Consider the following 15,672-nt stretch of genomic DNA (forward strand, 5'->3'; position numbering starts at 1 on the left):
GAAATTGCGGTAAAGTTGGGTGCCGGGCCTATACCGCGATCTGCAACCCGATTCCGAGCAGATCGCGGCTTTACTGACACCCGATTCGGGCGCGGATCCGGCGCGCGCCCGAATCGGGCGGCCCAACAATTTAAATGTAATTGCAAGCATTTAAATTGACTTAATGAACCGCGCGCCCAACTCTACCGCCAAATCCCACTTTACCGTCTTCTGGCCCGTTCCGCGTCCGCGCTGTTACCGACCTGCAAAATAAAAGTCTGAAGTCGTCGCTGCAGCTTCCAAAGAGTGGGGTCAGAGCCTGCAACGGCTCTGTGACCCAGGTCATCCTCTGGTCGGGCGGGGAGGGGGGTGGGAGGAGGAGAGGGGGTGTGAGGTCTCATCCCCTGGGGAGGGGGGTGGGAGGGGAGGGGGTGTGAGGTCTCATCCCCTGGGGAGGGGGGTGGGAGGGGAGGGGGTGGACAACTCATCCCCTGGGGGGGTGGGGGTGGGAGGGGAGGGAGTGTGGCCGATCATCCCGGGGTGGGGGGGGGGGGGGGGGGGGGGGGGGGGGGTGGGGGGTGGAGAGGGGGTGTGATGTCTCATCCTCTGGTCGGGGGGGTTCCGCTGCGTGTCTGCGGCCGATCCCTCCTGGCACCATCACTGGGACACTACCAGCCACAGCCATCTCTCCCGCTCTCTCGCACCTGCAGGGAAGAGTAATCTGTGGCAGGTCGTGTAACCAGTGATGGTGCCAGGAGGGATCGGCCGCAGACAGGCAGCGGAACCCCCCCGACCAGAGGATGAGACGTCACACCCCCTCCCCTCCCACCCCCCCCAGAGGATGAGACCTCCCCCCCCCCCCCCCCCCCCCACCCCCAGGGGATGATCGGTCACACCCCCTCCCCTCCCACCCCCCCAGGGGATGATCGGTCACACCCTCTCCCGCCCACCCCCCAGGGGATGATCGGTCACACCCCCTCCCCTCCCACCACCGCCCCCCCGACCAGAGGACAAACGACAAAGAGCCGCTCTCTCTGCTTATTTTTTCGTGCCCGGGCCACTGTCAGATTCTTTTTGAACTACGCATGCGCAGTTCAGAGCTCCGATCGGTCCGCCAGCGCTAAGCCCCGCACACAGCGCGGATCGGGCCGGGGCCGGCAAAACGCGTATGGGCGCGCTGCAAAGAGGATTCCAGGCGCGGATCTATTTGACGCCCAGATCTGGCACTTAGACTCAAAATGGTAAAATTCCCCCCAGAGAGTCATTGAATCATAGAGCAACACAGCATGGAAACAAGCCCTTCAGCCCAACCAGTCCATGCCGATCATGGTGCCCTCCCAGCTAGTCCCAATTGCCTGCATTCGGTCAATATCTCTCTAATCCTTTCCCGTCCATGTACTCATCCAAATGCTTTTTAAACATTGCTGTTGAACCTGCCTCAACCACTTTCCCTGGGCATCTCATTCCATATACACACTATTCTCAGCATGAAGAAGTTGCCCCTCAGGTCCCTTCTAAATCTTTCCCCTCTCACCTTAACCCAATGCCTTCTAGTTTTCAATTCCCCTTTCCTGGGAAAAAGACTATGGGTGGAATTTTACGGCCGTGCTCGTCCCAAAACCGGATAATCCCATCCAAGGTCAATGGACCTTTGCGTGTGTCCGTCCCTACCCGCTATGATTCCCATGGCGGGTGGGATGGGAAAATTCCCCAGATATGCATTCATCCTATCTATGGCCCTCATGGTTTTATGCACCGCAATGAGGTCATCCCTCATTCTCCTACATTCCAAGGATTAAAGTCCAAGCCTGGCCAAGCTCTCCCTATAACTCAGACCCATCCTGGCAACATCCTTGTAAATCTTCTTTGCACTATTTCCAGTTTATCAATGTCTCTCTTATAATAGGTGACTAAATCTGTACACCATACTCCAAGTGTCGTCTCACTAATGACTTATACAACTGTAACATTGGGAGCGATTCTCCCAAAAGCGCTGAATTGGCGGGAAAACTGTTCTAAATCCTGACTGTTCTGATAGTTCAGCTTCTCACCTGAATCTACGGACTCTGTGCACTGAAGAGGTCCCAGTCATGAATCTCATTAAAAGCTCAGGGGGGCGCAGCCTATTCGCGCCAGAGTTTGACAGTTCTGGAGCTCTGCGCATGCGCAGTGGCCCCAAACTGTCAACCTCCCGTTTGCTGGCCAGCCCAATCGCTGGCCAGCCCGAGTCCCCTGCAGTGCTGCCCCTCCCCCATGGCCCGATCGCGGCCCCCACAACAATTCCGGGGACCAGCCCTGACCCCCTCCCCGTCCTGTTGTGCCCCGATGCCCAGGTCCCAGCCCCTAGCAGTGGCGATCCCCCCACTCCCCTTACCACGGCAGATCCCCTCCCCCCCAGGGATCAAGCTCCCCCCACCGGCAGACAAACACCCCCCCCCCCCCCCCCCCACACCAGCCCGCCCCAATTGCTGCCCTCCCTCCATCCCAGATCGATCCCAATGCAGAGTGGCAGTGGCACCCCCGCCCCTACCAATCGCAATAAGCCCTGCCTCCTTGGCACTGCCCAATGCCCAGTGGGCAGTGCCAAAGTGTCCCCTGGGCATGGGCACTTTGCCCCTTGGGCAGTGCTGGGGGCACAGGCTGGCACTGCCAGGGTGCCCATGCCCAGGGGTCACCACCCTCTTGCCACCCGATCCCCCCGGGGAGCCCCCCTTCATTCCAGCGGGGTCTCCTGCTAATTCCCCAAACGTGGGGAGCTGGTCTGCACCCCACCAGAATGAAGTACTCCTGGCGGGGTTCGATCATGTCCCGATAATTAACAGATCTACATATTTAAAATAGATTAAGAACAGATTTAAATTACTAACCTGCCTTCCCGCCGGTTTCCAGCGTGATCTGGCCGGCGACTGTTCGCCGGCTCTGGGAGATGCACATGCGTTGCCAACGCATGCGCAAATCCCTGTTCAAGGCCGGAGATGCGTGTCTCCCGTCCGGACCTGCCAGAAAAGTGGCGGGCCACAATGGGAGAATTGCGGCCATTATGTCCCAATTCCTAGACTCAGTGCCCTGACTGGTGAAGGCCAGTGTGCTAGAGTAGTTGTAGTTCAGCTACTAAGATGCCTAGTGGAGATGCTCGACCTGAAGAGGCCGCATTCATTTGGAGGACCCCATCTCTCAAATAATGGGAACATGACTGAATTACTGACTGGAGTTACTTAGTTCATTGTTACTAACTGGGTGCCCAAAGCTGGTGGATGTGTAGATTCAATGTAAAGAGAGAAAGTACCTTTCAGTTCTCTTATCAGCAGGGGGGGGGGAAGGGGGAGGAAAGAGTTTCTTTTTTATTCAATGCAAAGATTCATTGGCTGCCCCAATATCCTCCGTTGGTATTGGGGGGGTAGGGGGAGGGGGGGGGGGTCGAGCACACGATATTCAAAAATACGACAGCAGCTTTAGAATCTATATGGCCTTATATTGAGGGAATGTTCAGACAGTGCACAGCGCGCCAAGCAAAAGTGACTTTCCCTTTAACATAATCAAAAGCCAGAAAAATGTGGTTTTGCTATATCTGTACTTCAGATAATGCCAAAAATGCAACAGAACGGTTCCCTTTTTACACCAAAGGGCTGTGCAATGCTAGAAGGTTTGGCTGGAACTCATTTACCACTGAAAGGGAAGGTGAAACTAAAAGTCAGCAACCTGTTTAATGGCCCATTCGGCCTTTAGTTTATTCGAACCCATGGTTCAGTAAACTTTGAATAGACAACTCCTCTTAATTCTTCAGGGACTCCACGCACCCCGGACATTCTCTCTTCCACCTTCTTCCGTCAGGAAAAAGATACAAAAGTCTGAGGTCACGGACCAACCAATTCAAGAACAGCTTCTTCCCTGCAGCCATCAGACTTTTGAATGGACCTACCTCACATTAAGTTGATCTTTCTCTACACCCTAGCTATGACTGCAACACTACATTCTGCACTCTCTCCTTTCCTTCTCTATGAGCGGTATGCTTTGTCTGTATAGCGCGCAAGAAACAATACTTTTCACTGTATGCTAATACATGTGACAATAATAAATCAAATCAAATCATAGAATCTCTACAGTGCAGAAAGAGGCCATTCGACCCATCGAGCCTGCACCGACGACAATCCCATCCAGGCCCTATCCCCGTAACCTCACGTATTTACTCTGCTAATCTCCCTGTCACTAAGGGGCAATTCAGCAAGGCCAATCCACCTGACCCACACATCTTTGGAGTATGGGAGGAAACCGGAGCACCCGGAGGAAACCCACGAAGACAACGTGCAAACTCCACACAGTCACCCGAGGCCGGAATTGAACCCGGGTCCCTGGCACTGTGAGGCAGCAGTGCTAACCACTGTGCCACTGTGCCGCCCGTGCACAGATCTTGGTAAATTCTTTCTGATTCAGAGGTTAAAGCAAGACTTGAGCACCTTGGCTGGCACTGTGCCACCGTGCTGCCCGCCCACTGTGCTGAAGCAATTTGATATCAGTGATCTGCCTCCACTCCCCCTCAACATCAATAGAAGATTTGAGACCTCTAATGCTGTTGGTGAACTGAGGTCCCTGGGGCAAAGCTGAGGTTCTTCTCACAGGGATACCTTGCATTTCCTGGAGCCTAATGGACTGCAGCAAGGTCACACAAGCCCATTCTGTATTGATCCAGTCTGTTCCAGTTTTTAAAGGAAATCCATACTGACCCCTGGTTTTAGGAATAATCTCTCCACAAATTGAATCAATTAATTCCAATTTCACTCCGAGAGCAAAATATGCAAGTTGGAATATACAACAGCAACTGATCTGTGGACATGAGGCTTTAACTATCCTTCTGTAAGAACCAACAAAACAAAGTCTTTAAATAAACTTGCAGATGCTTGGAAATTGTCCCAGAAAATATAACATAAACAACAGAATTTACTTTTTACGAATTCTGCTGCCAGCATTTTTCAAAATTATGATAGAAGCATGCAGAGGAAATGATAAATTAGAATAATTTTCTAATCACTGTTCATGCTTTCATTAAGACGTTAATTCTGTAAACCTCGCCGCGCCCTACAGCACTGCTGAAACGACAGCCATAAAAAGTTGTAAGATGCGGAGTAACCATAATAAGCCGGTGGTTTCAATTCTTTGCGCTCCGATAAAAGATAACAAAAAAAAATCCTATTTTACTGTGGGAAAGTACTGTACGAGTTATTTATGTTTGTCGCCGCTGTTGCTTTTCGAAAACTGCATGGCCTATGTTGTACTGCAAAGTGACATTGAGGGAGTGAATGATGTGTGCATCCATACTCGATGCTTGGGATATTGTGGAGGATCAGCTATGCGCTGCCCGTTGTAATTGGGGTGGCTTATGTCTCTTTCACACTATCAGACTAATGGGCAGGAGTTCAAGAAGAAGTCTTTTGTTCGTGCTCACTTGCAATTTGACTTCTTTGACTTCACAAATTGGTGGCCCTCAGAAAATTAACAAATCACCCGATCTCAGCCAATTTCAAGTAACGACAGTTAAGTCCAAAGTACAATTCTTATTGAGAGAAAACAAATCATATCTACATAGAGCCTTCCAGCATCACAGGATGTCCCAAAGCGCTTTACAACCAATTAAGTATTTTTGAAGTGTGGCCATTGTAATAATGTAGGAAATACAGCTGCCAATGTTGACACAGATAACTCCCAGAAACAGCAATGTGATAATGACTAGATGATCTATCTTTGTGATGTTGATTGAGGGATAAATGTTGGTCAGAATACTGGGGTGAACGCCCGAGCTCTCCTTTAACAGTGTGCCAAGGACATGTCCACCATTTCACCCAGTGGAGATGGTGGTGTAGTGATAATGTCACTGAACAACTAGTAATCCAGGAGCTTAGGTTAATGCTGTGTATCGGGACATGGGTTCAAACGGCAGCTGGTGCAACTTAAATCTAGAGTCTGGACGGCACAGTGGCAGAGTGGTTAGCACTGCCGCCTCACAGTGCCAGGGACTCAGGTTCGATTCCCGGCTTGGGTCACTGTCTGTGTGGAGTTTGCACATTTTCCCTGTGTCCACGTGGGTTTCCTCCGGGTGCTCCGGTTTCCTCCCAAAGATGTATGGGGTAGGTGGATTGACATGCTAAATTGCACCGTAGTGTCGGGGGACTAGTTATGGTAAATACATGGGGATGGGGCCTGGGTGGGATTGTGGTCAGTGCAGACTTGATGGGCTGAATGGCCTTCTCCTGCATTGTCGGAAATCTATAATTCTAGAATACAAAGCTAACCTCAGTAATGGTGACTTGATAACTATGATTGATTGTCATAAAAATCCATCTGGTTCACTGATGCCTTTTCGGGAAGGAAATCTTCCATCCTTACCTGGTCTGGCCTACATGTGACTCCAGACCCATAGCAATGTGGTTGACTCTGAACTGCCCATCTGCAGTTCAAGGGCAGTGAGGGATGGGTGACAAATGCCCATATCCCATGAAAAAATGAAGGGAAAATGGAATCTGAGAGGGCAGACACTCTGATAGCATTGCACCTGAATGCCAGCCTAGATTTTTAAACTCACAGGATATAGAACATGTACCCACACCCTTCTGACTCAGAGGTAAAAGTGATGGCTGATACCTGAATTTCCTTCCAATCTGCATTGGCGAACTCGAGTTTAGATAAGATGCCAGCACATAGTAAGAACAGAAGAGTATCTAAGAGCATAAGAAGTAGCATAATCTGTTTTTCTAGATTTCAGTTTATGATACACATTACACATGATGCTATACTATTAAGATACCCTCTATTTGCCTTAATCCATCCTGCCGGATGGATTAGACAAACAGCCTCCAAGACCAGCGATACCTCTGCATTCTGTTTTCCTTTCTGGCCTCTACTCAGTAGTTGCATGCTTAAGTTTGGGAAATCACTGGGTGAGACAGAACAAGCCTTAGCCTGCGGTCTATCAATGTGTTGCATAGCTTACAGTTGCCATGATCTCAAAACACACCTTAAGGTGTGATATCCACACATTTAACGTATCTCAAAGAGCAGATTCAGACTGCAATTTCTCCAAAATGTTCTTATAATTGTTTAACCTGTTGACCTATTTCCAAACAATAGTGCACACAATATCTGTATTAATGACCATTACACTAGCCAAGCTGCAGCACCCTTTGTCCTCTATATATTACTGCCTCAAAATCAACAATTACTGTCCTACATTCTGCGATCCAAACCCTCAATGAACAGAGACACTGTCATCACTCTTGAATCTGATGACCAGAGATGACAGTTTGACATCCCTGTTTATGCAGCAACGTCGAAGACAGTAGGCACTAATGAGTGGCATGGCATAAAAGCTCGTTCGTTAAAAAGCAGAGGCTGGGTGCGAGGGCAAGAGGGGTTAATGTGTCTTTTCTGATCCTGTCTTCCAGAATGCTAAATGAGTTTGTTCCAATTAGGACCGAGGCTATTGATTAAGTTAATGCACAGCTCTGTACATGAAGAAATGAGCTGTACCCCACACTGGGACAATATTAAAAATTTCGCGAGAGATTTTTCCAATGATTTTTAAAATACTTTCTTTGTTTGCCATTGTATTCAGGTCCCGTTTTGGATTATACTGTTGTTTGACATTGAGCATGCAGTGAATGCACTAAGTCCATAGATTGCACAGGTGCATATATGCACATATTATGGAAAGAAAAAATAATATGCGCATAATAGAAATGGAGAGACATACACAAGCTGCTTTTATGTTTTTGCTTGGGTCTTGAGGAGCAGTCTGAATCCACTCCTCGCCCACATTCATGGCTAAATTATTCTGCCAGACTCCATGAGAACAAATCAAATCGCAATCCATGTACACATCTGCAGAATGACCGTTATTTTTAAAAAATTAATTCTCAGGGTTTAGGTATTGCGAGCAAGGTCACCATTTATTGTCCTTCCCTGTTTTTTACAACTGTGTGGCTTGCTACGCTACTTCAGGGGGGGCATTCAGAGTCAGCCACATGGGTGTGGGACTGGAGTCACATGTAACAAGGGCAGCTTGCATTTATACGATGCCTTGAACAACATTATCAGCAACATTTTTCACAATGCAAATTTAAGAGATATGAGGCACTCAAACCATAGAACCCCTACAGTGCAGAAGGAAGCCTTTCAGCCCATCGAGCTTGCACTGACAACAATCCAATCCGGGCCCTATCCCCGTAACAACACGTATTTACCCATCTAATCCCCCTGACACGAAGAGGCAATTTAGCCTGGCCAATCTACTTAACATCAAGGAAAAACAGGGTCCTAACACCAACCCTTGGGAAACACCTTATTCATCTTCCTGCTGTCCAGAAACAGCCATTCACCATTGCCCTGTATCCTTTTCATTTAAATAATAATTTGCCTTTTGTATTTTTCCTACCAAAATGGATAACCTCACACTTATCCACATCTGCCACATTTTGCTCCATTCATTTAACCTATCCATATCCATTTTTAAATTTCTTATTTCATTTTCGCAACTTATTATCCCACCTATTTTAGTGCCATCTGCAAATCTGGCCATGGTACTTACTATTCCTGTATCCAAGTCATTAATATAGATTGTAAATAGTTTGGGCCTGAGGGCCGAACCCTGTGGCATAGTGCGGCATTACAGATAGAACAATGAATCCATTTCTTATAGCATGGTCATTAGCAGTGGAATTAACACCAATGTTAATTTCAGAATTTTTAAATTTAAAGTTTATTTATTAGTCACAATTAGGCTTACATTAACACTGCAATGAAGTTACTGTGAAAATCCCCTAGTCGCCACAATCCGGCGCCTGTTCGGGTACACTGAGGGAGAATCTAGCATGGCCAATGCACCTAACCAGCACATCTTTCGGACTGTGGGAGGAAACCGGAGCACCCGGAGGGAACCCACGTCGACACGGGGAAAACATGCAAACTCCACACAGACAGTCATCCAACGACGGAATTGAACCCAGGTCACTGGCGTTGTCAGGCAGCAGTGCTAACCACTGTGCCACCGTGCTGCCCTGCTTGGTGAGTGACCCAAAGGAGGGACACAAGGTGGAAAAGGTTAGGGAGGGAATTCCAGATCTTAAAGCCCAGCCAGTTGAATGTGCAGCTGGGCGATAGCGCTCAGGAAAGGTGCAACAGGCCAGAATTAGAGAAGTGCAGATACTACTGATGGTTGCAAAGTTGGAGACCCTATCCGATATAGAACAGATCACTGAGAATGGCTGTTTTTTTAAATCCCAAAGGATGCTGGTGAACCAATGGGTATTTTAATAATTTTGCAGCTTCATGGTCATTTTTATTAACACCAGTTTTGACTTCCTGAGTTTTAAAAGCTGATTTCAAATTCTCGAACTGCCATGATGTGAGTGTGAATGCACCAAGATCATAATTAGACAAATGCTTTAAGCCCAGCAGCTCGGCTGTGACGTCATTGATGTGTTCTCTTTTGATTATACGTCCATTGGCTTGAGTCCACGAACAAAATCTTGCCGATACGTCACAGAAATCTCTCATTATTCTTTCTGAAGTCACTACTAACAGGAGGCTGGTTCAGCCACTTGTATCGAAAGGAGAAAAGAATGTTCATAGAATCCCCACAGTGCAGAAAGAGACCATTCAGCTCACCATGTCTGCATCGACTCTTATCCAGGTCCTATCCTGGTATCCCCGCGTATTTTTCCCACTAATCCCTCTAACCTACACATCTTTGGACACTAAGGGAGAATTTAGCATGGCCAATCCATCTAATCTGTACATCTTTGGACAGTGGGAGGAAACCGGAGCACCCGGATGAAACCCAGGCAGACGCGGGGAAAAGGTGCAAACTCCACACTGACAGTGACCCCAGGCCGAAACTGAACCCAGGCCCCTGGCGCTGTGAGGCAGCAAGTGAGTTGCTTAAACTGTGGCTCTGTTGGCAGCACTCTCACCTATGAATCACAATGGTCGAGTTGTCAAATCGCACTTGAGTACTGTTGTGTATTTAAAGTGGTTGCAACTCTCCAGTGTATACCATCACAAGACGTAAGCAGAGAGATTTCTGGGTTTTTGTGGCTCCTCCATCTCAGACCTGGAACTAGCAACACCTGATTAAGAAACCTGCATCGTGTATCACTCCAACCCACGAGTGTGACACCTCGTCACTTTTCTTTTTTGTGGTAGCCACTGTCGATAAGTAGCAAGGACCAAATTCCAAGCTCTCACTCCAATGGAGGTCTTGTGGCAGAGTAGGTAGCATCCCTGCTTCTGCGTCAGAAGCTCCGGGTTCAAGTCCCACCTCAGGATTTGATGGTCAAGGAAGGTGTGTCCATAAGGTGACCAAATGGGTTGAGTGTCAACCTGCAAATCCTTCCAACATGCCAATGGCTGGTAGTGAGAGGGACTCCTGGTCAGCCCTGCGGAGTGGCACCCCTCATGCTATAAGCCTCTGGTGACAGACTGCTGACCTGTTCCAAGAACTACTAGCTATGGAAACAGATAATAGTTGCCTTAGTGCGCCACTAGGTGTGGGAAGGGAATTGGAATTTACTCCAATGCGGTAGAATATTGCCTTTTGGACGAGACATTAAACCAAGGCCCCATCTGCCTATTTGGCTGGTTGGTAAAGATCGCATAGCACTGTTTCGAAGGAGAGGGGAGTCAGCCCCAGTGTCCTATGCAATATTTATCCCTCAAGCAACATTGCAAAATCTGATTATCTGGTAGCTATCACATTGCGGATTGTGGGTAAATTGCTTGCTCTCTAACAGTGCCTGCTCTTCAAAAATACTTTGTTGGCTTTAAAGCACTTTGAGAGATCTGATAGTCATTAAAAGTATTATACAAATGCAAGTACAAAAGAACAGTGCAGCACAGGAACAGGTCCTTTGGCCCTCCAAGCCTGCACCGATCACGTTGTCCTATCTAGACTAATCGCTTGTATCCCTCCATTCCCCGTCTATTCATGTGTCCATCCAGATAAGTCATAAACGTCGCTAACGTGCCTGCTTCAACCACCTCACTTGGCAGTGCATTCCAGGCCCCCACCACCCTCTGTGTAAAAAACTTGGGGCAGCACGGTGGCACAGTGGTTAGCACTGCTGCCTCACAGTGCCAGGGACCTGGGTTCGATTCCCAGTTGGGTCACTGGCTGTGCAGAGTTTGCACATTCTCCCTGTGTCTGCGTGGGTTTCCTCCAGGTGCTGGTTAGGTGCATTGACCTGAACAGGTACCGTAGTGTGGTGACTAGGGGAATTTCACAGTAACTTCATTGCAGTGTTAATGTAATCCTTACTTGTGACTAATAAATAAACTTTAAACTTCCCCCGCACATCTCTACTAAACTTTTTCCCCCTTATCTTGAACTTGCGCCCCCTTGTAATTGTCATTTCTGCCCTGGGAAAAAGTTTCCAACTGTTCACCCTGTCTATACCTCTCATAATTTTATAAACTTCTATCAGATCTTTCTTTTTGTCTTTTTTTTTGACTGGATCATACTAGATGAAATATTCCTACCCATCAGCAGACCTTAGCATTTCATGATTGGACAAGATGGTTTGCAATTCAGAGTTTAGTTCTTCATCTGAAAATAACAGTTAATGAAGTAGAACGTGTAGCTTGGTCCAGGATAGCTATTTACAACACGTGAACTGAGTGGTGCATTGGGTTAGATACTCACCATTTATAGCTGGCACATGGGTTCAAATTTACTCCAGTTTGATGTGATTAAAGATTCTTCTTGCTATGGATGGAAAATTCCGATGGGAATTGAGGTTGGGCCATCTCAGTCTAGTTCCTGGTGAGCATGGGCCAACAGCGTAGAACTGTTTCTAAATTGGAACTAGTTAACAATGCAATTCATGAAGTTAAATGAAGGGAGGAGCGGGGGGGGTGGGGGGACATGCGGTGGGGCCAAGGCACAGTTTAGAGTCTGCTGGGAGAATTGTTTTATTTTGGATCCAGTTATAATGTATCTCCAGTTATCTCCAAGAAGGAGATGTTAAGCTGTCCATATTGCTCTATCCTCTTTGGTTTGTTTTTATTTATTTAATGGAAAATCTTCCTCCACAAGTCATCATTCCCAGATTCTCTTGAGCCTGTGTGAACCATTTTTAAAAAATGAGCTGATGAAGAGCTACAATTGATTGCACAAAACATATTCCTGTACACAGACAGTCATAGAGTCATAGAGTCATTGAGGTTTACAGCATGGAAACAGGCCCTTCAGCCCAACTTGTCCATGCCGCCCTTTCCCTAAACTAATCCCAATTGCCCACATTTGGCCCATATCCCTCTATACCATCGTACCCATGTAACTATCTAAATGCTTTTTAAAAGACAAAATTGTACCCGCCTCTATTACTATCTCTGGCAGATTGTTCCAGACACTCACCACCCTCTGTGTGAAAAAATTGCCTCTCTGGACACTTCTATATCTCTCCCCTCTCACCTTAAACCTATGCCTTCTAGTTTTAGACTCCCCTCCCTTTGGGAAAAGATATTGACTATCTAGCTGATCTATGCCCCTCATTATTTTATAGACCTCTATAAGGTCACCCCTCAGCCTCCTACACTCCAGAGAAAAAAGTCCCAGTCTATCCAGCCTCTCCTTATAACTCAATCCATCAAGTCCTAGTAGCATCGCAGTAAATCGTTTCTGCACTCTTTCTAGTTTAATAATATCCTTTCTATAATAGGGTGTCCCGAATTGCACACAGTATTCCAAGTGTGGCCTTACCAATGTCTTGTACAACTTCAACAAGACATTCCAACTGCTGTATTCAATGTTCTGACCGATGAAACCAAGCATGCCGAACGCCTTCTTCACCGCTCTGTCCACCTGTAATTCCACTTTCAAGGAGCTATGAACATGTACCCCGAGATCTCTTTGTTCTGCAACTCTCCCCAATGCCCTACCATTAACTGAGTAAGTCCTGCCCTGGTTCAATCTACCAAAATGCATCACCAGTCCTCTACTTTACCACATTTGGGTTATGACGAACGGTACTTACAACATTTATAAATTTGCACCTCATTTCGACTTTACAACATCAGTTTTGACGTTATGGTGTCACACTAGCACTTTCACATGTGTGCATTGATGTTCTGCACTACCTAGCTTTATGACTGGACAGGTCAAACCGTCTCTACTAGGTTAGAAACTAGTCTCTAATACTTGAAATTTTTTTCGGCACAACGTCACGATTTTAATGCGTTGACACGCTTATGTTTTATTTAATAAGCTCTCTGACACACAGAAGTTCAAGGTTAAACAGGCAACCGACCGTGAGTGGTGGCTTCATCATAATCTCCCACACTAACTGAGGAACTTGTGCTAGGAGGTGCAGGCATCAATAATCGCCTCCACAACTTGGCAGGGCAGGAGGTGAGAGCATCTAACACCAGTGATTTCTGGCCTTCTTTCAGGAACCAATCGCACATTTATACCAATGTTCCTCTGGGAAAATCAATTCTGACTTACGACATTTCAAATTAAGTCATGGTTTTCAGGAATCGGTTGTGTCATAGGGCTGAGGACTGCTTGTATCACTTATTATACTGAAACAGTGCTCTACAATAGACTGGCTGGTACCCTTTTTGAAATTTCTCTATCAGGGAAATCACTATCTATATAACCTGTGTCATAAAGAAAAATAACTTTACAGTGTTTTTTATGCCATCTGGACACCCAAAAAACACTTCACAGCCAATGAATTTGTTTCATTGTGGAGTCATTATAGTTATGTAGGTGAACACAGAAATCAGTTTTCATACAACAAGATCCCATCATCCGGGTCATTTGTTTTTGCTGCCATTGGGGAACGTTAAATAAAAGAACTCCCTGCTCTTCAAGGAAATGCCACAGAATCGTTGACGCCAACCTGAGCAGACAGGTGGTTCCTCATTTTAACATTTAACATTTCATCTGAAAGCCGGCACGTCCAGCAGTGCAGTGCTCCTTCAGTACTGGACTCTGTCAGCCTAGATTATAGGCTTAGGTATCTAGAGTGAGTCGTGAACCCACAAACAAGACTTCCGACTCCAATGCACGAGTACTGGCACTCAGCCGTGGCTAACGCCAAGGACAGCTATTCTCAGACATTCTTTGCTCGCCGTGAGAAAGGGACAATAACTCGCATTTATATTGCACCTTTAACATAATAAAATATTCCAAAGCACTTTACAGAAAAGTAATCAGAACAAGAATGTGCTAGGGCAGGTGAGAAAATGTTTGGTGTGAGAGTTTGGTTTTAGCAGCCTCTCAGAGGAGAGAATGTTAAGAAGGAAATTGCAGAGCTTATGATGTAGCTGACTAACAGGATCTATAAAGGCGGCATGGTGGCACAGTGGTTAGCACTGCTGCCTCACAGTGTCAGGGTCCCAGGTTCAATTCCAGCCTCGGGTCACTGTCTATGTGGAGTTTGCACATTCTACCCATGTTCGCGTGGGCTTCCTCCGGGTGCTCCGGTTTCTCTCACACTCCCAAGATATGCAGGTTAGGTTGATTGACCATACTAAATTGACCCTTAGTGTCAGGGGGGCTAGCAGAATAAATACAGGGTGGGATTGTTGTCAGTGCCGGCTTGATGGGCCGAATGGCCTCCTTCTGCACAGTAGAGATTATATGATTACAATGGTCTGGTGAAAGAAATCAGGCGTATGGCAGACTTCGGAATGGGACAAGTGCAGAGATCACAGTTGGAGGTTACAGATTCAGGGAAGGGAAGTATTGGAACATGTTCCATATAGATGTTAGGCATTTATGAATGAGGTCAGTGAGTGCAGGGTGATGGATGAACAGAATGAGATGTGAATTAGGGTAGCGGAGTTTTGGGTGAACTTATACATATACTTGTGTACAGTATATATATTTTTATCGTATAAAAAAATAATTTGCAATGATTGCCCAAATGGTCCAATAGGGAAGAATTAAGAGTGATATTTGGACAAATAGATTGAAGGATTTATATATCCAAGGTCCAATCCCATTCCCAGTTAACTCGGGCTAGGGAGAGTGATGACTCTTGCACTGTGATTGGCCTCAGCATCCTGAGGAATGCTGGGGTGTGGGGAGAGTGGGGATGGCGATCGGGAACTTTAAAGCGTTTCATTGCTCGTACCAACTGGTAAACACATGGGTTGAACATACAAGAAAATAAACATTTGCATTCGTACAGCACCTTTCCCAACCATAGGATGTCATAAGTTCTTTTCAGCCACTGAAGTGCTTTTAGAAGTGAGGGTAAATGGTCCATTAACAAAGTCTGGGGCCTTATCATTGGTGGCCATGCCTTCATCTCAATGTTCCTAATGCCCTGGGAATACCTCTCCCGTTCTATATCCTCTTTAAAAATCACCGCTTTGACCGAGCTTTTAAAATCCAACTATAATCAAATCCACCCACTGGAGAATGTTCATGCCTGATGTCTTTTTATAACCCTGGGCCGGTTAGAATATAATCGGGGCTGCGATTACCCAACAGCTAACACCTCCTTCTTTGACCCTGCATCTCCACCTATTGTCCAATTTTGTTCCTTGAAGGGTCTTGAGATGGTTTTCCCAGATTAAAGGCAGTAAATTGTGGGCCTCATGCAAGAGACTGGTCAAGTTAGCGGGGCCCTGTTGCTGTCCTCCAATGCGAGAAGGAAGAGGAAGAGAGAAATAGAGAGAGAGAGAGAGCAAAAT

The sequence above is a fragment of the Mustelus asterias genome, chromosome 9 (assembly GCF_964213995.1).
Source record: "Mustelus asterias chromosome 9, sMusAst1.hap1.1, whole genome shotgun sequence".
Lineage (NCBI taxonomy): Eukaryota > Metazoa > Chordata > Chondrichthyes > Carcharhiniformes > Triakidae > Mustelus > Mustelus asterias.